This window comes from Vespula vulgaris, chromosome 17 (assembly GCF_905475345.1).
Source record: "Vespula vulgaris chromosome 17, iyVesVulg1.1, whole genome shotgun sequence".
Lineage (NCBI taxonomy): Eukaryota > Metazoa > Arthropoda > Insecta > Hymenoptera > Vespidae > Vespula > Vespula vulgaris.
The window spans coordinates 1779946-1801190 of NC_066602.1; the positions used below are offsets into that span (position 1 = coordinate 1779946).

At 28.6% G+C, this 21245-nt stretch overlaps 2 long non-coding RNA genes across 6 annotated transcripts; one reads left to right on the forward strand and one right to left on the reverse strand.

Annotated features, from left to right (window-relative positions):
* Window positions 1-1727: 1727 nt before the first annotated feature.
* LOC127069979 (uncharacterized) lies at window positions 1728-10549 on the reverse strand. Of its 2 annotated transcripts, none has more exons than XR_007783846.1 (6): window positions 10387-10549; window positions 9749-10040; window positions 9534-9607; window positions 9170-9349; window positions 8771-9093; window positions 1728-4721 (listed from the first exon to the last, which is right to left on the reverse strand). It is a non-coding gene; the product is annotated as an uncharacterized LOC127069979 (long non-coding RNA). The 2 variants fall into 2 exon arrangements; XR_007783847.1 differs by lacking the exon at window positions 10387-10549 and adding an exon at window positions 10282-10296 and having other exon boundaries at window positions 9749-10157.
* A 1043-nt stretch (window positions 10550-11592) lies between these two features.
* LOC127069983 (uncharacterized) lies at window positions 11593-20666 on the forward strand. Of its 4 annotated transcripts, XR_007783884.1 has the most exons (7): window positions 11593-12238; window positions 12591-12783; window positions 12899-13777; window positions 14215-14271; window positions 14363-15011; window positions 17951-18100; window positions 18597-20666. It is a non-coding gene; the product is annotated as an uncharacterized LOC127069983 (long non-coding RNA). The 4 variants fall into 4 exon arrangements; XR_007783885.1 differs by lacking the exon at window positions 12899-13777 and having other exon boundaries at window positions 11746-12238; XR_007783883.1 differs by lacking the exons at window positions 12591-12783; window positions 12899-13777 and having other exon boundaries at window positions 11756-12238.
* Window positions 20667-21245: the final 579 nt, after the last annotated feature.

Consider the following 21245-nt stretch of genomic DNA (forward strand, 5'->3'; position numbering starts at 1 on the left):
TCTCTTCGCACAAAATAAATAAATATGAATAATTAAATGCCAAAACAATTTTCCTCCTCGAAAAGAAGATAAACGCAATTCGATTTTTACATAGTGAAATGATCGAAAAGATATGAGTATGGAGAACCACATGGGGAATCAAATGGAGAAAAAAGAATCAAAAAGAAAAAAAAGAAATAAAAGCAAAAAGAAATTTCCCGTTTATAATAATTTCGATTCAAAATTATTGAAAACATTGTGAAGAGATAATCGGGGATGTTACCCTCGTGAATATATGGAAAAGAGGGTGTTAAACGAAACAACGCATGCTCGAGTCAATATAAGAGATGTTCCGAGCCATCCGCGGAAGTTGATTAAACCATTTACGAGCAAGTTCCTGTGAGTGTCCAAGTAATATTCAAAACAGGAACGATTCAGAATAATATATAATCTCCTGGATAGTATCTAGAAGATTTTAAAGAACACATTATCAGTTAGTAAAATCCTATTTGAATTTTATACCGTTTAATATTAAATTTTTTTATTGCATCTTATACAATTTTGTGTTCAATACTACAATATACTGTTTTATTATATACTATAGAAAGTTGTATAATATTTTATTATTATTTTACTATATATTACACCGTGCAGTTTTTCTTGGGTATATTATTGTATAATATTAAACAGAGGAAATATTATAATTCGAGTTATTTGCACTAAAATTTAGTGAAATATTTGGAATAATATAAATATCACTTGGAATGTTAATATTTGAGTCTCCTTTTCTAATTATCGGGTTTTATAAAACTTTGTTTCGATCTATCAATCGTAATGCATTATTAAGTATTAACTGTTTTCTTGCAGATAGTCCTGCAAGATATAATTATTAATTTATAATATTATATTTATAATATTAGTTTATAATATTAATTTATAATATTAGTTTATATAGTTTCTCTTTTATCCACTACGATTATGATTGGAATTTTCTTTATTTTTTTTAAACGTAACTACATATATGAATACACACACACACACATATCTCTCTTCGTACTGTGTACTTTCTATGTACTAAAGTCTAATGTTTATGTACATATTTATTTATATATTTGTTTACAAATTAATAAACTATCTCTATCTTTCTTTCTGTTACAGGATATAGTTTTCGTTGCGAATTGCTACACACATTGCTAAAAGTTGACATTCCTCATATACACGTCGAGAAGATTCGAGCGAACCGAGAACTTCAAGGAATTCGAGAAAATTCCAGAAACCATTAAAAAATAATAATAATGGGTATTATATACGTCCATTCCTGGCAAACTGCTGTAAGTAATTTTTCATTTTCTTGATAAGCGACGAGTAATAATTGTAATAATGAAATTTGTGAAAATTCTGCTTTTAATTTCTAATTTGATCGTATTATAGTGTTATTTCTATAGAATTATAACCATAGAGATCGTTTTCCCGTAAATGCACATCCTAATACCATATCATGATGCATAAAACCAAAGAACTCTAAAACTTCGGATCGTAATGATACTTACATCCGTGTATTGTTAAGGAAATTTAGTAAAATATTTGCAAGAATATAAAAATACCTTGGAATGTTACCATTTAACAGTCTCTTATTTTAATCAATTAGGGTAATCACAAAAGTGTATTTCATTCGATCAATAGTGATATGTTATGACGGGTTAAAAGTTGTCATGGGTACCACCCTCCAAAATCTTTAACAATAATAATTTGTTTAATTACGTTTATTCAGAAAGAGATACAACTATTTTCACTAGTTCACTACATTTTTTTACAAATATCTTAGAGAAAAACTTACATAATATTCTTTCTTATTTGCACGTACGTGAATGAAATTTTCTTCATTGTTTGCAGGAGGCAGCGAGAAAACTTCGATGTTTACTCATCGAAGTACAAAGAACTGATTGTGTAACCGTCGAAACCAATCATGTATTAACTTTACATGTTGGTAACGACGACCATTTATACAATATTCAAGTCTAATAGAAAATAAATGAAAATTATCTGATATCCCGTCGGTGTTCCGTGGCATGCAATGTTTGACGGAATTTATTATTGTTTAAACAGTAATTTATTTAACTCTTTCTACATCTATATCGTTTAAATGAATCTAAAATTATCAAAAGAATTAAGTTTGAAGTTTGCACCTTTAGAAAGAGAGAACAACCATCAGTTATTCAAAAGCTCTCGTTTTCTTGACATTAGACGCAGTGACACAATTCAGATGCAAATACCCCAAGATTTAAATTATAAATTATTGAAATGTTCATTTAAAATTATCTTATGTTTCTCGAGCGTTACGTTTTTCGTAAAGTTTAAGCGAATATACAATCCATTAAATATTACGATCATGAAAATAATTCATCTATCGATTATACATTATTTCTATTACGACATCAAGTTGAAGTGTTATAAAGGTTACTATAATAATAATAATATTCAGTTTATCGAATTACTAAGAAAAATGATACAAATTCTTCGTTCTTTCCGTAGAAAAGTGAAAAGCACCAAATGATTTATATTTTGATATTCTTCCGTATTTACCCTTTGCGTTCGGCATTAGTTAGCAACAACACGACGACAATTCGTAGCGCAAGATATCCAAAATAGAATATAGTATAACATATTATATAATTTCACTATGGAACCAGTGGTATTTAATTTATATTAGATCAATAGATGAACACAAAAAAAAAATGCAAATATGATTTATCTTATCGAAAGCATCTTGTTTAAGACGATATATGTGAGATATATTTCATTAATGCGATCGATTAGGGTAGATATCATATATAATTTTGGATTTTCACTTTTCTGGTTTTTCGAAGAACTTGCATGGAAGACTACCAGATTCTGGATCAACATCTTGTAATGTTTTTCAAAGAATACAATAAATTCAAGTATCAAATCGAAGTTTTTCTACCATTTATTTCTATCCCTACTTACTACTGTCTATTATATTATCCCTACTGTACTATTTTTCTACATTAACGAGATATTATGTCATTCACGGTAATCTCATCACAATGCTACCAATTATTTTGAATCGAAACTACCGTAAATGGTAAATTTTTTTTTTATTCTAATCCTTGTTCTCTGTTTGATTTTTTCTGTGCTTTTAATTCCTCCTATCGACCATTCTACATAATCATATCTTTTCGGTCATTATACTTTGTAAAAATCTAATTTTCTTCATCTCCTTTTGGGAGAGTGAACATTTTTTCGTATTTAATTATTCATATTTATTTATTTTTCGTAGAGAGAACGATATTACTTAGAAAGTAGAATTCAAAAGATTCTATTCATAAGGAAAGATTATTTCATGGAAAGGCTATCTTCCTACAATTTAACATTACATTTACATTTTTAACTTATGCTATAAGCCATATCGATCGGTTATTCGAATAACGATAAATAAAAAAAAAATATGATAGATTTCTACTATGTTAGGCGATATATTATATAAGTGTTATATCATATACTTCTTGAGAAATTAAATCATTCGGATAATGCATCCGAAAAATACAAATATTATTTTACTAGAAATATAATAAAATCACTGCTATACTCGGTTATAGGTAATAAAAAATAAACGATTGCAGAAATATAATATTTTCATAGGAACTAACCAGTTTAGACCATAATATACGCAATATTATATACGCAATATAATATAATTGGATCTTTAAGTTCCTTTAAATTTTTCGATCGGAAATAAATTTTTAGGAAAATCTACTTGTTCCTATGAAAACATTGAATCAATAACGTGATGTATTACTTTGCAAAAGACCTAACCAGCTAATTAAATGATACAGTTAAATAGGTAATTGAGTTATGCAGCTAATCATATTATCCAATTGTCTGCTCGCTTTGATGAGGGGAAGATAAATGAAAACATTCCATTCATATTTTCAAAGTGAAATAACATGTGTCCGTTTTCACGTACGTAGAACGACATACATATTCCCATCCACATGCTAGCGCCCCTGAGCACACACGAGACACACGTTCATGAAGAGAGGTAATAATAATTCGTTTAATCTGAGGGTACTTGACGATGCGTATGGAAGAACGTAATACATACATGCATTTTCAATAAAACCCAATCAAATCATATTAACAAGAGAAATCGATTTACACAGCAAAATAATTCGTACAAATTCCGATATTACTAAAAAACGTACATTAAATGTTATAAATATTTTTTTAGTAGATATCGTCAATATTATGATGAATAATTTGAAACATTGAACCCAAAATTTCTTCTATTTATAATTAGATAGAATAATTACTCAATCTAAATTGATGAAATAATGATAACACTATGACGTAAACATGGAATTAACACTTCTCGTATAACTAGCGTTATTATCTTGAAAGCGGTGAATTTGTATATCGTTCTCGTAGGTTTAATCATGTTCTCAGTTCCATCTCAATTTCACTTTGATTCATGTTTCACATGCTACATCAATGGACAACCCTTCAACGGTCTCTTTGATTAAAATCGATTTTACCCTCTAGCTAAAGCTCCCTATCTATGGGTCCATTGAAAACGGTTTATTCCGTCTAATTATATCACTATTCAAACGAATGATGTTATGTCCAATTAGAAGGGATTGTTGGAGAAATTCGTTTCCGTCCCAAACCATGTCCTTTTCGGCCTTTTCAGCCCTTCGGGCAAGTAAGAGGAAATTTTAATTGACCTGTGTAAATCACATTCCAATTAAATACATAAAAGAGAAAGAGATGATATAAAAAAAAAAGAAAATGAATATGTCGAAAGATTTTCTCTGAATTCATATTCCTTATTATTGCGTAATAAAGAAAAAGAAATGATAGTTTCAAGAGATAAAAAAAAAAAGAAATTCTTATTGATAGTCATTTTTAAACAAACAAATAAAAAAAAAATTAATTGTCAATCGTGAACATTCTTTAGTTAATTTCGAATTATAAACTGTAAAGAAAAAAAAAGAAAAAAAGAAAGGGAAAAGTGATAGAACATATTTTCTTATAAAAACACCAAAATTTTATCCCTTATAATTTTCTACGAAATCTATGATTAGTTTTGAAGTAATTCTTTTGCAACATTTTCATCTCACCTATGAGATCTTTTCATTTTCTTGCTAGATAATATAATTATCAGTACTATCGTTTTCTTCCGAATTAATATTTATTTTTTCTAACGTGGCTGTATAAATGGAATTCTTTTTCACTACTTATATCTTATATTACGAGACTTGTGCGTATTTGGACACTTTGCCGTCTTCGTAATAAGAAAAAAAAAATGGATAAATAAATGAAATGGAGATAATTGCATTTTACGAAATCACGGAATGATACATAACAATAATATAATAATTTCCTGTTTTCTTAACAATGTAATCAAGGGATCTATTTATACTACTCGAAGCTTCAATACGAACTGATTGCACCTTTGAAAATCTCTCCAATTATGATTGCTTGTTATGATTGCTTGTTTTCTTCATCAAATTTCACTATATATACAGGTTCTTCTTACAACCCTCCTTAAGCGGATTAGGGAAGGGCTCAGACTGTCGTGAAAGCACTTCCCATCCTCTCTTTCGTAAAATCGATTGATATTCTTTTCATATAACTTAGTAATTAGACGATTTTATAATTTGTGTTATTATGCTCTTTCAACAGAAAATTTCAGAGAAATATGTATTTTTCAAAAAGTTACGATAGAAACAGAGGTTCCTCCATAATTATTAAATAATTGATAAATGAGGTCTTCCTGGAAAAGAAATACGTAAAGGGAAAGAAGGTAATATTACGATAAAAAAATAAATAGGAGAAAAGATTTTATCTGAAGCCATATATTTTATTACTATTGCGTAATAAAGAAAAGGAAGTCTTTGTTAACATAAGCAATAGGTATTTGTTTACAAGAAGGAAAAGTAATATTTGGAAAAAATGTTTTCAAGGAATGCAGAAGTAGATATAACTGCCGACAAAGAAATTTTTTTATGAGAGAAGATTTTACAAAAGGAATTACATAGTACGAAAATAGTAGTATTATTCATATCTAATAGTAATGTAACACTATTTCTAAGTATAACTCGGATTTACGAAAGGGAAATATAAAAATTTTCGTACGTGAATTAATTTAAATACTTTCATAGCAATTAATTCAATATAACGTTAATAATTACAATAATCATTAATAATAATACATTATAACATAATGTAAGTAATGATAATTACAGTTTTACATGACAATTTCAAGTTAGAAGACCAAACTTTCTGGATTTTCATTCTCTAATTAGAACGCAGGAGGACGAGAAAAGTAGAATCTCTACTGTAATTATGTAGTTATATTTGTATATAATATATGTAAATGAAAAATCATCTCATAAATCTTGGAATCTTCTAATGAGAATCTTACAATAATGCGTCACTTTTTTAATTTAAATAATCACATAAAACCATAATTATTTATAATAAAATTAATTATTACTAATAATTATTGTAATAATAATTCCAACAATAATAATTATTGTAATTATCAAAACTAATTCCTATGAAATTGATCGTAAATTCACATACGAAATTTGTAATATTTCCTCTTTCGTAAGTCCAAGTTATACTTAAAAATAGTGTTCTAATTGATATTGGTGATATAGGAATTTTCGTACTATGTAATTCTTATTGTAAAATCTTCTTTGTTAGAAAAATTTTTTCGTCGAAAGTTATATCTACTGCCATATTGCTTGAAAACATTTTCTCCAAATATTACTTCCTTTTCTTGTAAACAAATGCATATTGCTCAAGTTATCGAAGATAGCATTTTCGCTATTCCATAATAATAAAAAACGAATTCGGAGAAAATCTTTCGTCACATTTATGGTTTCCTAATATTACCTTTCCCTCTTTCCCGTATTTCCCCTCCGAGAGAGCCATCCAGTTAGTTAATCAAGAAATGATCAATAAACAAGTTATGTGAAAAGAATATCAGTCGATTTTACGAAAAAGAAGTACGTTCACAACGGTCTGAGAGCTTCTCTAAACCACTTAAAGAGAGCGATAAGGACTTGTCTGCAATGGTACGCGAGTACGCCTCGAACGATGCAGTGATATTTGATGGAGTGAACAAGCAATCATGAAACACAGGAGAGATTTGCGAAGCTGTACTCGTTTCGTATCGAAACTTCTAGTGGAATAGATAGATAACTGGACTAATAAGCCAAAAAATCAGAAACGTAATATTCTTTTGGTATATATCGTTTCGTGATTTCGTAATATACAATTTCAGTCTTCCAACCTGTTTACTTACTCATTTCTTTTTCATTAAGAGAATATCCAAACACGAGTGAGTTTCGTGTCATAAGTAATACTGAAGAGGAATTCCAGATAGATATTTATACAGATACGTTAGAAAAAATAAATATTAATCCGAAAGAAAACGATAACAGTGGTAATGATAACATCCAACAAAAAAACGGAAAGAACTCATATATAATGCAAGGGATGATGATGTTGGAAGAGAATTGATTCAACATTTATCATAGACATCGTAAAAAATTATAAAGAACAAAATTTTGATTTTTTTGCAAAAATATATGATCCTCCATGTCTACAAATTCCCCTGTTAACAAGTATTGATCGGAATTTAACGATCTGCGCATACGCAATACCTTCTCTCCCACCTATCGTCCAGACCATGGTTTTAATCGATTTATTATTACCTCTCCCCGTGCACGTGCGCGCTTACGTGCGCCGGTTCAAGTGGGGGAGAATGAGTGCACGTGACAGCGTACATCTTCTCTCTTATTTCGAAAAAAAGGAGGGTATTTATTCATTGCTTTTCGTTTCATTAAACTAAGCAGACATTTCGATAATACGATGGGCGGTATAATTCAATCATCTATTTAGTTATATTATTTAATTATCTAGTTAAGTCTTTTGCAGATCGATGTAGCACGCCTGACTTAACTCTTCTACATGAACGAGTATATTATACTAGAAATGTACTCCCTATTGAAGAATGCAAAACAATAAACCCATTATATTTCTAGTTACGTAATATTTCGTATATTGTGTTTCAAATCAATTTGTTCCTAAGAAAATAGTCCATTGCTCTGCAAGATAAGAAACCCTGTTATGAAACGATGAATCTAAATAGGCAAGTAAATTATATCAGTAATCTCCGATTATCTGCTTGGTCTGATGATAAAAAAACAAATAAAAACATACTTTCCTTATTGTCAATATAAGACAGCAGTTGTACGTATACACGCAGTACAGCGATCAATAATCCTGCCCACTCGAACTGGCGCAGACAGATGCGCACCAGACCACACGGAGATGGAGAGAGATAATAATGAAAGGTTTAAAACGAAGGTACTTGACGGTAAGTATGAGGGAACGTTTTAATGACAGGTAATTCGTGCTATAAACCAAAATACTTCGTCCAAATTTCAATTTTTACGATAGCGAAAAACGCTAATTAAATACTACTTAAATATTTTTTTATGTCTTGAATATTATGATAAACAATTTAAAATATAAAATTCAGCATTTCTCCTTTTTTAATTATATCGAACTTAATTTAAATCGATGGAGAAACGATGATGTGAAGGTGGATTTTCTATTCCACATATAATTTAAAAGTATTCCCCTGCTAACGTTATTACTTTGAAAAACGCTGAATCTTTTGATCGTCCTTGTAAGTTATATTATTTTGTACGATAAACCTCCCTTAGTTTCATCTCAATTCCCCTTTGAGCCTTACCCTTCGTGGAACGTTGGACGACCCTTCAATAAATCATTCTGAGTTCAATCCCTCATACCCTCCAAGCCGTTCACGTTTGGATCCTTTAAAAACGATAAGTCCCTCCCATTTCCTCGTACCACCATTCCAAACTTTATAAAACAGCGCCATATTGGTCTTTCGAAACTTCATCGTCAAGCAAAAATGTTTTTTCTTCTTTTTCCTCTTCCTAGGTATTCCCAATCAAATAATGCATGCATGAACAATAGCTAACAATGTTCCTTCCTTGATTAGAATTTTCAACTGTTTCTTGAAGCACTCTTCTGCTTCCAGGATCTAATACGCTATATAAAAGATGATATTAATACAAAAAATTGAATAAGATACGTGACGAGTTATTTATATCTGATCTCTTCGTACCTCGTTTAATAAAATTAAATATTGAAGTTGATTGTTGCTATATTAATGCTCTAGGAATAGCAACACGTTGTTTCCATGAACTGGATAATTAGGTGTCTCTCTCACCAACTTGGTATTCATATCACTAAGATTTGTAATAAATTCATGAGCAGCATCACCTTCCTCCGCCGTTTTTATGATCTGACAAATTAAATGACGAATGACATGTAACGCAAAATTCTATGAAAAAGTATTGAAATTTTTATTCATACATTATTATTCATCTCCTCTCTTTCATGGAGCATCTTATTTCCCATATCTAATATTCTTCATTACAAAGTTGAAAAATATATGAATTCTTGATTTATATGCACTAATACAATACCTTTAGGATAGCTAGAGTTAAGAGACCTAATATCCCGTTCATCAATAGAAATATTCTAGTCGCCATGATAAAATCTGTGTAAAAAGTCAATAAATCATTATAAAACATATCTATGATACAGATTTTATATTCCATATTATACTTTAAAATAAAAAATGTATATATTATCTCTAAAATATCTTAACGTTCGATAAAGATAGCACTGATTGATTTACCATTTAAATCTAAAACTGAAGAGGTAAACGTTTTCATTTCCTACTCTTGCTGACGGTCGGACATTTCTACTATCCAAGTAGAACGAATCATAGGATTTAAGGAAGAACAGGAAGTACCAATGGAAGCGTGTTTCATTTCGGATGTCGACTGTTTAATGATTACGTTGAGCGTAGTTGAAATCCATGTATCTTCTTCAGACGTAATTAAAATTTAGATATCGGTCAATTTTACTCCTTTGCAAACTTCTGGGCTATTAGAACCGCTTTCGCTTTCGTTTAGTCTTGTACATCTCTGACATAATTTAAAATTCGTAGATTAGTTAAGACGTAAGATAGACGTTCAATTGTTCATTTAAATTGTGTCATCAAAGGTAAATCCGGTTACGCCCTTTTAAGCCATATAAAGTATCTTCTCCGAAAAGCAACAAAATAATAATTAGGATGGCATTGATCACGAAAATCAGTTTCATTTCCATAATATAGAATCGAAATTTTATAACAAATCACATACTAATGACTACTGATAAATTTACCTTATATTGATAACGAACAAAAGACTACTGAGTATGAAGAAATTATTTATACCATTTGGACTGCTTGGGACATATGAAATATATACGCGATAATTCAACACTTACTTGCGTATTACTCGTTCAAAAGTTATTGAAAGGATGACTTCCACAGACGAGATCCTTCTGCAAATCGGCTTGTTGGATAACAGAGTTAATTCCCGAAGCAGAGCTCGGTGGAAGGGGTTATTATATTCTATGCAGTTAATCAATACCATGTGTTATGTGATAGAAAGAGCCGAAATATCGTAGGTAAGAAAGAAGTAAATTTCTCAATGATACTTCCATTATCTGGACAAATCATTTTTCTTTTTTTCTTTCCGTTCTTTTCTTTTTTTTTCCATCCTTTTTTCTTTACGATTCGCAATTAGAAATTAACTAAAAAATTTTGATAAACGGCTATAAATATTTTTCCTGTTTTTATCGTTAAAAATATTTATCAATAAGTATTAATTTGAAGGAAGAAATATTCCTTGAAAAATTGTTTAGTAATTAGGAATTAATGACAAAGAATATAAATTCATAGAAAATCATTCGTTATATTAATGTTTCTCTTTGCGTAATTCATTTCAATGCGCTTTACACGAGTCAATCAAAACTTTCTATTCCGCGGTCGAAAGAACCGAAAAGGATATGAGTGGGGGAAAACTGAATTGTCCACCAATCCTTTTTAATTCGACTTACTATTGCCTTTTCCTATTAACTACCATATGAAATAATTCACATTGCCGAAATGCATATTGTAATAAACGCTTCTGCTTCGATTAATTCATCGCGCCCTATCAAGGGTTAATATTAAATAAAAAGGAATTAATTTTATCGTTGAAACTTTCACATAACAAAAATATCTTGTCAACGTTATTACCCATATTTGAATTTCCATCTGTCAAACGTCCGCCAAAAAAAACAATATTTTTTTCCGATTTCTTCTTTTCATAACAAAAATTTATATAATCGGCGAAGTGATCAGCATGAGAAATATCTAATCCTCCTTTGAAATTTTCAGTATTTCCATAAAGTTCATCGACAGTGACGTGATACTTTATATTATACGTCGAATTTGAAAAAATGAAAAAAAATATATAAATCCATATATCTCATGCATGGAGAACACAATTGGAATTACATCGGGCCGAGATATTATATTATTTAAGTTTATCAACACTTTCAAAATTTTTCTAGTGCTTCTAGGGAATAATATAAGTCATTGTGCTGGAAACAATAACGAGGCATTTTCTTTTGAAACAACGTCCAAATAGTTGTCTTTAATTTTCCTGTGACACCCTGTTTAATATCGTGTTCCTCAAATGATTGATATTAATCAGAAAGAGAAATAAGAAGACAAAATTTATAATGGCCATGACGACGAACGTTCTCGAAACCAATATAGTATTGTTTCACTAAGCTAGGTTCAAAGGGTGGTACGAGGCTAGGGAATATATCCCTTCAAAGGATCGAAAGGTAAGCAGTTTCGGAAAGAGGATATAATCGATTGCGTCTGGAAGGTTCGTCGAAGGGACATCCACCAGTGCATACAGGTCGTGGTCAAAGTGGAATGTTTTCTCTAATGAGAAAATATTCCTTCGTAGAAAAGCAGATTTCATTGCTGAATCTTTTTGGATCCTATCTTCTTCCACCCTCTGAAGGATTCAACGCAGTCGAGAAGGAAAAATGAAGATTAATAATAACGTTATCAGTGTTCTTGGATATCGAATTAATGTTAATTAAAATATCAATTAATTAGAAAATTATATATACTGTAATAATATTTATTTCAATGCCATGGGTGAAATTGGGAACGATAAAGAAAATCTTAGAGCGATTAACGATGATTCCAAGAAGGAAGATCTGCGAATCGATGTTGAAGATGAAGAAGAAGAAAAAGGAGATGCAGGAGATGCAGTAGACGATGAATATGAAGGTAAGAGTAAAGATTATGAGTCCACGCTTGTTTAAAAAATCGAAATGAATAAAGTAGATTTAATTTTTAAAATGATTAAATCTGTAAGGACGTTTGAAAGATTTATCGATTTGTTCCACCTTTACGTCACCTTGTCATCATCCCATAAAATTAATCCCGAAGTAATCGTTCGATTAAATTCAAAAATAAAAAATAAATGTTGAATTAATTTTCTAAATTGCTCGTTATAATATTCACATCGTGTGCTTAAAAAATATTCAGAAGATTTAATTTACGTTTTAGAGTAATATGGTAATCTCAACGAACTAATTTGCTACGTAGCCAATATTCTTTTGTTAGTACGTTTTTATAGGGATTTAAAGAAAATGCATGTACGGATTACGATCTCCCCTACGTATCGTCAAGTACCTTCGTATTAAACGATTCGTTATTATTTCTCTCCACCCGTGAGTACCCTTATGAACGCTTGAATGAATCAGTTCAAGTGGACGGGAATGAGTGCGCGGTTTTACGAGTGTACATCTCCCGTTTGATTTTAAAAACAGGTAAAAATATTTTTTCATTTATTTTCCATTTATCAAACGATACAGACAAATACGATGTAGAACTCAATAATCTATTTAAATCCACCATTTAAATACTCTGTTACATTTTTTGCAGAGCGATGGGCGTGTCCACTGACTTAATTATTCCGCTCGAGCGAGTACATTTTCCTAAGAATATTCTCCCCATTGTAGAATGATCCAACAGTCTAATTATCTAATATTTCGTATATTATATTCTAAATTAATCAATTCCTAAGAAGATATTTTATTTCTCAATTTTTATTTGAGAATTTTTTATTTCTATTACGTATAATCGAGCACAGTAACGATTTTATTATATTTCTAGTAACATAATATTTTTAGTTTTCGAATGTATTATCCTTATGATTTTTTTTCTGAATAGGAGCACATAGAATCTAACACCTTCATAATCTTCCCCAAACATAGAGATTTATTCTACTTCTTTCTAGGCATCGTTACTGGATCAACCGATCTACATCGCATGAATCATAATTTATAAATATTGTAGGAAGAGATTTTCCATGAAATTACCATTCCTTTTAAATACAATATTCTGAATTCTACTTTCTTGGTAATGTCAATATTCTCTTCAAAATGAAAAAAAATAAATTAATATGAATAATTAAATGCCAACAAAAATTTTCTTCCTATAAACATAATTCGATTTTTATAATGTGAAATGATCGAGAAAGTATGAGTATGGAGAAGGACGAACAGGGGAATCAAAAAAAAAAAAAAAGAAATATAAAAATAACAAGAAAATTCCTTTTATAGTAATATCTCTCCAAAAATATTGGTAACATTGTGAAGAGATGATCAGGAATATATGAAAAAGAAGGTGTTGATCGAAACAGCGCATGCTCGAATCAATATAAGACGCTAGTTATCCGCGCAAGTTGAATAAACCGTTTATTCTGTTTCGAACCGTCCTACAAGCAAGTTCTTGGGGATTTCAAAATAAGGCCGATTTAAAGTAATATATAAACTCCTAATCAGTCGCGTTATCTAGAAGATTTTAAAGAATACGCTATCGTTTAGTTAAATTCTATTTGAATTTTATACCATTTAATATTAACGCATTATACTGTATTTTATACAATTTTGTGTTGAATACTACGATATACCGTTTTATAATATACCATAGAAAGTTGTATAATATTTTACTATTATTTTACTATATATTACACCGTGCAGTTTTTCTTGGGTATATTATTGTATGATATTAAACAGAGGAAATAGTATAATTCGAGTTATTTGAACTAAAATTCAGTGAATTATTTGAAATAGTATAAATATCTTTTGGAATCGAAATATTTGACGGTCTGCTTTTTTAATTATCGGATTGTTATAAAACTGTGTTTGGATCTATCAATCGTAATGCATTATTAAATATTAACTGTTTTCTTACAGATATTCCGGCAAGGCGTAACTATAAATCGAATTAAAACTATTTTCGCTAGTTACTTGGTAAGTTCATTACTTTCTGTTAAAAATTGATTTATATATTTTCTCTTTTATCTATTATATTTATGAATAGAATTTTCTTTAATCTTTTTAGATGGTAAACTGATTCGATATATACGTAAATGTATGTATGTATATACATATATATATATATATATATGTGTATATATATATATATCTTTCTCCGTACCGTGTACTTTCTATGTACTATAGTTTAATATTTATATACATATTTATTTATATATTGGTCTACTAATTGATAAACTATTCATATCTTTCTGAGAGTCACTACGGATATAAATAAAGCACGGATGTAAAATTAAAAAGAAAATTAAAAAAATAAATTAAAATGAAAAATTAAGTGAATATTAAAGAAAAAAGGAAACATTGAGAAAAAAAGTGAACGAATAAAATTATTGAGGAGAAAGTGTGTATTGGGAAAAGGAATCCGTTGATATCAATTTCATATTTTAATATATTTGTGTGGAATAAATAGAACCTCGATTTTTGATAAACATTTGCTTCTTCTGAATATCAAGACAAAATTTAACAAAAAAAGAAAAAACTAAAAGTTATTCGACGAAAGTTGAAGCAATTTATGTTTAATCGAAACGACAACGTGTCCAGAGCGACAAAACTCCAAGAAAGAAAAGACGATCAGTATACAAATCGTAGTACTTGAAAACTGGCCGCTCATTTGAAATTGATTTTAGGTATTGCCGGAAATATTCTTCATATTCTTGGTAAGTTAAATCATACTTGAATTTTATAATGTCTAACGCGAGAATTCATTTTCATAAGATCTTGTTCTTTATATTCCATGCTATAGACAATAGGATAATTTTATATACCTATCTATGAGTTATATTAGAGACGCTATGTTACGCACTATTTTATACAATTTCATATCCAACACTGTCATATATTGTTTTATAGTAGATTATAAAAAATTACATGGTTTCTTATTATTTTTTCATTCTATGTTTAACTTATTTTTATTATCATTATACACTATATTTTACGTGTAATTTGTCTTTGACTTATTGTATTATTTAGAATTGTTGTATAATATTAAACCGAGGAGAAAGTTTAATAAGGGTTATCGGAATTAGGATATTTCTTTTTAGACATTTATACGATCCAATCGGATAATCGTATATGGAGCCAACTGTTGCATATGTGTTTGATATTTCGTGATATTATTCCGTATTTGCTATTTCGTATTTGCTATTCCGTATTTGATACTATCGATTGACGAGTCAAACATACCAGTTGATTTGTTGAAACCAGTTATATTGCTTGTTTGCCGATCAGTTAATCAATTAGAATAGAGATATATGATTCCATCCTTTTCTAATTATCGGGTTGTTATAAAAATGTTTCAATCTATGAATCGTAATGCCTCATTAAGTACTACTTGTTTTCTTACAGATAGTTTTAAAAGTTGTAATTATAAATAGAGGCAGAATTATATTCGCTAATATTTAGTAAGTTCATTACATCCTGTTTAAAATTAATTTATATATTTTCTCTTTTATCTGCTACGTTTATGAATGGAATTTTCTTTATTCTTTTCAATCGAAGGGCGGATTCGATATATACGTTATTACATATATGTATACACATACGTATATATATATATATATATATATATATATATATATATATATTTTATATTTATACTATATTGTATATATATATATATATATTTACAATGCACTGGTTACTTTATATATATCAAAGGCTAATTATGAGCTTATTTATTTATATATTTATCTACTATTTCGTGAATTATCTGTAAATTTTTAAAAATTGAGAAGGATATAAATAGATATAAGTTGAAAAAGAAAATTGAAAGATAAGAAAGTGAAAAAAGAAATTTAAATTAAAGAAGAAAAGAAGCGAACAAGTGTGTATTTGGAAAGTAAATCAGTTGATATAGAATTCATATTTTCAAATATTTGTTTAGGATGGATCATTAGAAATTCGATTTTTAATAAATATTTACTTCTTCCGAAGATGAAGACAAAATTTAACGAAAAAAAAAAGAAAAAAATTAAAAGCTGATCGACAAAACTTTGAGCAATTTATTTTTAATCGAGGCAACATCGTGTCCAGACAAAACTCTAAGAAAGAAAAGATGATTAGCATATAAATCGTAGTACCTGAACATTGGCTACATAATTGGATTCGATAATGGAATTCGTTGATATTTTTCTTTATGTTCTTGATAAATTACATCTTATTTAAGTTTTTGAATAACTAACACGAAGATTCATTTTCATAAGATTTTGTTCTTTATATTGCATGCTATAGACAATAGGATAATTTTATATATCTATCTATGAGTTTATATTACTGACGTTATGTTATGCCCTATTTTATACAAGTTCATATCCAATACTACGATAATATGTTTTATAATAGATTATAGAAAATTGCATAGTTTCTTATTATTTTTTCATGCTATGGTTAACTTATTTTTATTATTATTAGATACTATATTTTACGTGTGATTTATCTTTTACTTGTTGCATAATTTTGAATTATTGTATGAAATTAAACCGAGGAGAAAGCCTAATTAGGGTTATCGGAATTAGGATATTTCTTTTTAGACATTTATACGAACCAATCGGATAATCGTATATGAAGCCAACTGTTGCACATCTTTTTGCTATTTCGTAATATTATTCCGTATTTGCTATCTCGATGATACTACCTATTGACAAGTCAAACATACTAGTTGATTTGCTTGACTGAAACTAGTTGAATTGCTTGTTTGCCAGTCAACTAATCAATTAAAATAGAGATACATGATTCCACGATAAGAATATAAAGAGACGAACGGAACAATTTGTCTTCGAGAAACACATATCCGCAACCGAAATGATTTCGTTTGCTTCTGTGATAAAATCTATTAGTTTTCGTTTTTCGATTATTAAACCATTCGTTTGCTTGAAACGAAAGTCCGTTTCAAAAAGTTTCAAGATGATTTTGACATTTTTTCTGATAAAAATAAAATTCTGAATATGGACTCAAATTTTTAAATAAATAATTAGGATGCTGAGAAAGTTTACTAAAAGATTAATCGAATATTTTTAATATTTTCGAAGATTCTGTAGTATGTTTAACAAAAATAAAATAGCAAATGGATCAAAATTTTTTAAGGATCAATATTTTTTAATGTCAATGTGAAAATCGTTTAATTGTAATAATTATAAAGTATTCAGAAGGAGTAATTTAAAGATGTTCAAATGTTCATATGTTTGATATTTCCTGTTGACATTATTTTTATTGACATTATCTTTCATGTAATGAAGTTTCTCGGAAAAATAAATAAGACAGGTCTATCGAAATAATAGTATTGATCGTTGTTTATATCAGTATATGTGTACGTACTTATTTATAATTTTTTGTTCGTGGATGATTGTGATAGTTATTCCTTGTCACGTAGTAATTATTTCAAACGATCGAATCGACGGAGGAAATATAAAAATTTGCATAAAGTGAAATAAAAAGCGATTGAGATGTGCTTCATTGTTTGCTATGCAACTGTCTTCAACTATCGAAAATGTCTTGAATAAATTGAAATCTGGTAAAGAATAATAATGTTTTACTTTCAGGGAATAAAAAGTGTAGAAATGATATAAAGTGTTAAATTAATATTTCTTTTTATTCCCAGGATATAATTTTCGATGCGAGGTCACCACACAGATTGCTAAAAATTGATATTCCTTGTATACACGTCGAAAAAAGTCGAGCGTAAAATTCAAAGGACCATTAAAAAAAAATAATAATGGGTATAATATACGTCCATTCCTGGCAAACTGCTGTAAGTAATTTTTCATTTTCTTGATTAACGACGAGTAATAATTATAATAATAAAATTTCTATAAAATTATAACCATAAATGCACATCCTAATCCCATATCATGATGCATAAAACCAAGGAACTCTAAAACTTCGGATCGTAATGATACTTACATCCGTGTATTATTAAGGAAATTTAGTAAAATATTTGCAATAATATAAAAATACCTTGGAATGTTACCATTTAACAGTCTCTTATTTTAATCAATTAGGGTAATTACAAAAGTATATTTCATTCGATCAATAGTGATATGTTATGACGGGTTAAAAGTTGTCATGGATCCCACCTTCCAAAACCTTTAACAATAATAATTTGTTTAATTACGTTTATTCATAGAAAGAGATACAAATATTTTCGCTAGTTCATTACATTTTTTACAAATACCTTAGAGAAAAACTTACATAATATTCTTTCTTATTTGCACGTACGTGAATGAAATTTTCTTCATTGTTTGCAGGAGGCAGCAAGAAAACTTCGATGTTTATTCATCGAAGTACAAAGAACTGATTCTATAACCGTCGAAACCAATCATGTATTATCTTTACATGTTGGTAACGACGACCGTTTATACAATATTCAAGTCTAATAAAAAATAAATGAAAATTATCTAATATCCCATTGGTGTTTCATGGCGTGTTACGTTTAACGGAATGTATTATTGTTAAAACAGCGGTTTATTTAACTTCTCGTATATCTATTTGGTTGAAATGAATTTAAAATTACCGAAAGTATTAAGTTTAAAGTTTTTATCTTTAGAAAGAGAGAGCAACTATCAAAATCATTCAAAGATTCGTTTTTTGACATTACACGTAGCGACGCAATTCAAATGCAACCATCCCGAGATCAAAATTATAAATGATTGAAATTTTAGGTTAAAATTATTTTATGTTAGTCGCTTACATTACGATCTTCGTAATATTTAAGCGAATATACCATATTACGTTTAAATATTACGAGCATGAAAATAATTCATCTATCGATAATATATTATTTCTAATACGACATTAAGTTGAAGTCTTATAAAAGTTACTATAATTATAATAATATTCAGTTTATCCAATTACCAAGAAGAATGATACAAATCCTTCGTTCTTTAAGTAAAATGATAAAAAACACCCTTTGCACTCGGCTTCCTCTTGGATGATATCTTGCAACAACATGACGTCATTTCGTCGCGCAAATGTGGTATATCGTGTAACATATTATATACTTTCACTTTGGTATCAAGGAATGTGTTATAGTGGTATTTGATTTATATGAATTTATTGACAAATTTTTTTTTTTTTAATAGAATCGAAATTTTATACCATGTAATTTTTTACGATATTTATGTCAAGTTTTGTTGCAATTCTTGTACACTATTTTCATCGTTATCATTATCTATGAGATTTCTTCATTTTTCTGATAAACTTTCTGAGAGCTCGTTCGAATGCAAGGGATTAAAAAGGAAAATAAAACATGAATTAAAATCCAACAAGTAATTGATATTAAAAGAAAAATAGTCGTTACAAAATAGACTTAAAAAAAAAGCAAACAGATATGTATTTAGAAAATGTATCATATTTTTCATCAATTTCATATTTTTGTATGCATGGGTTAAATGTAAACTCGATTTTTGATTTATATTTACTGTTCTCTTAATTTTTTCAGAAATTCAATTCTTACTTTTTCAAAACTTCATTAATCACGCTCGGAAAAAAAATTAAATAAGCAGAAAGTTTCATTTTTTAAATGAATTCTCAATACATATTTGTTTGCTTTTCTCTTTCATGTTCTTTTTTTTTTAATTAAAATTTTTTCTTTTATTTTAATTTATCGTTTAAACTTCTTTTTGATTTTATTTTTACTTATATATCTAAAAATGTACACGCCAAAATAAATAGTTTATCAACATGTAAACAATTATATGAATAAGTATGTATGCAAACACGATTAAATTTTAGTATATAGTAAGATATATATATATATGCATATATATATACATATATACAGTGTGTGTGTATGTGTGTTTAAATGTTTAATTGTTTAAACGCACACACGTACACACGTATACACACATACATGAAACGTATATATAAGAAGAAACATTATGTAAAATTATCGTGAAATTGATTTTTAACAATATGTAATGAACGTATAAACGACTGGCGAAGATAGTTCTATGGCCCTCTATTAATAATTATATCTTACACAACTGACTACATAAAAACAATTACTCCTGACTAATGCATTCAGATTGATAGACAGAAACAAAAAAAAATCGATCTTCCCAAGACCGTCTGGTTTAAAATGATATATATGATATACATTCCATTATCGCAACTGATTGAGGGCATATATATTATATTGGATTTTCTCTCTTTTGAGTCTTTTAAGAATATGCATGGAATATTGTAATGGAATATTGTAATGGAATATTGTAATGGAATATTGTAATGGAATATTGTAATGGAATATTGTAATGGAACATTGCATGGAATCTTGTAATCTCTTTCAATATATACAATAAATTCAAATATCTAATCAAGATTTTTCTACAATTTATTTCTATCCTTACTATTTTTCATACATACATGACAATGCTACCAATAATTTTGAATCGAAACTACCGTAAATGGTAAATTTTTTTTTTTTATTTTTATCCTTCTCTCTTTTTGATTCTTTCTCTACTTTTGATTCCTCCTATCGATCATTCTCCATAACCATATGTTTTCGATCATTTTACTTTGTAAAAATCTAATTTTATTTATCTCCTTTTGAGGGAGTGAACATTTTTTCGTATTTACTTATTCATATTTATTTATTTTTCATGAAGAGAACATTGACATTACTTAAAAAGTAGAATTCAGAAGATTCTATTCAGAAGAAAAGGTTGTTTCATGGAAAGGCTATCTTCTTACAACATTTTTAACTTATGCTTTGAGTCATGTCGATCGGCTAGTCGAATAACGATAAATAAAAAAAAAGTATGATAGATTTCTATTATGTTAAGCGATGTATTATATAAGTGTTATATCATATGCTTCTTGAGAAATTAAATCATTCGGATAATGCATTCGAAAAATACAAATATTATTTTACTAGAAATATAATAAAATCACTGCTA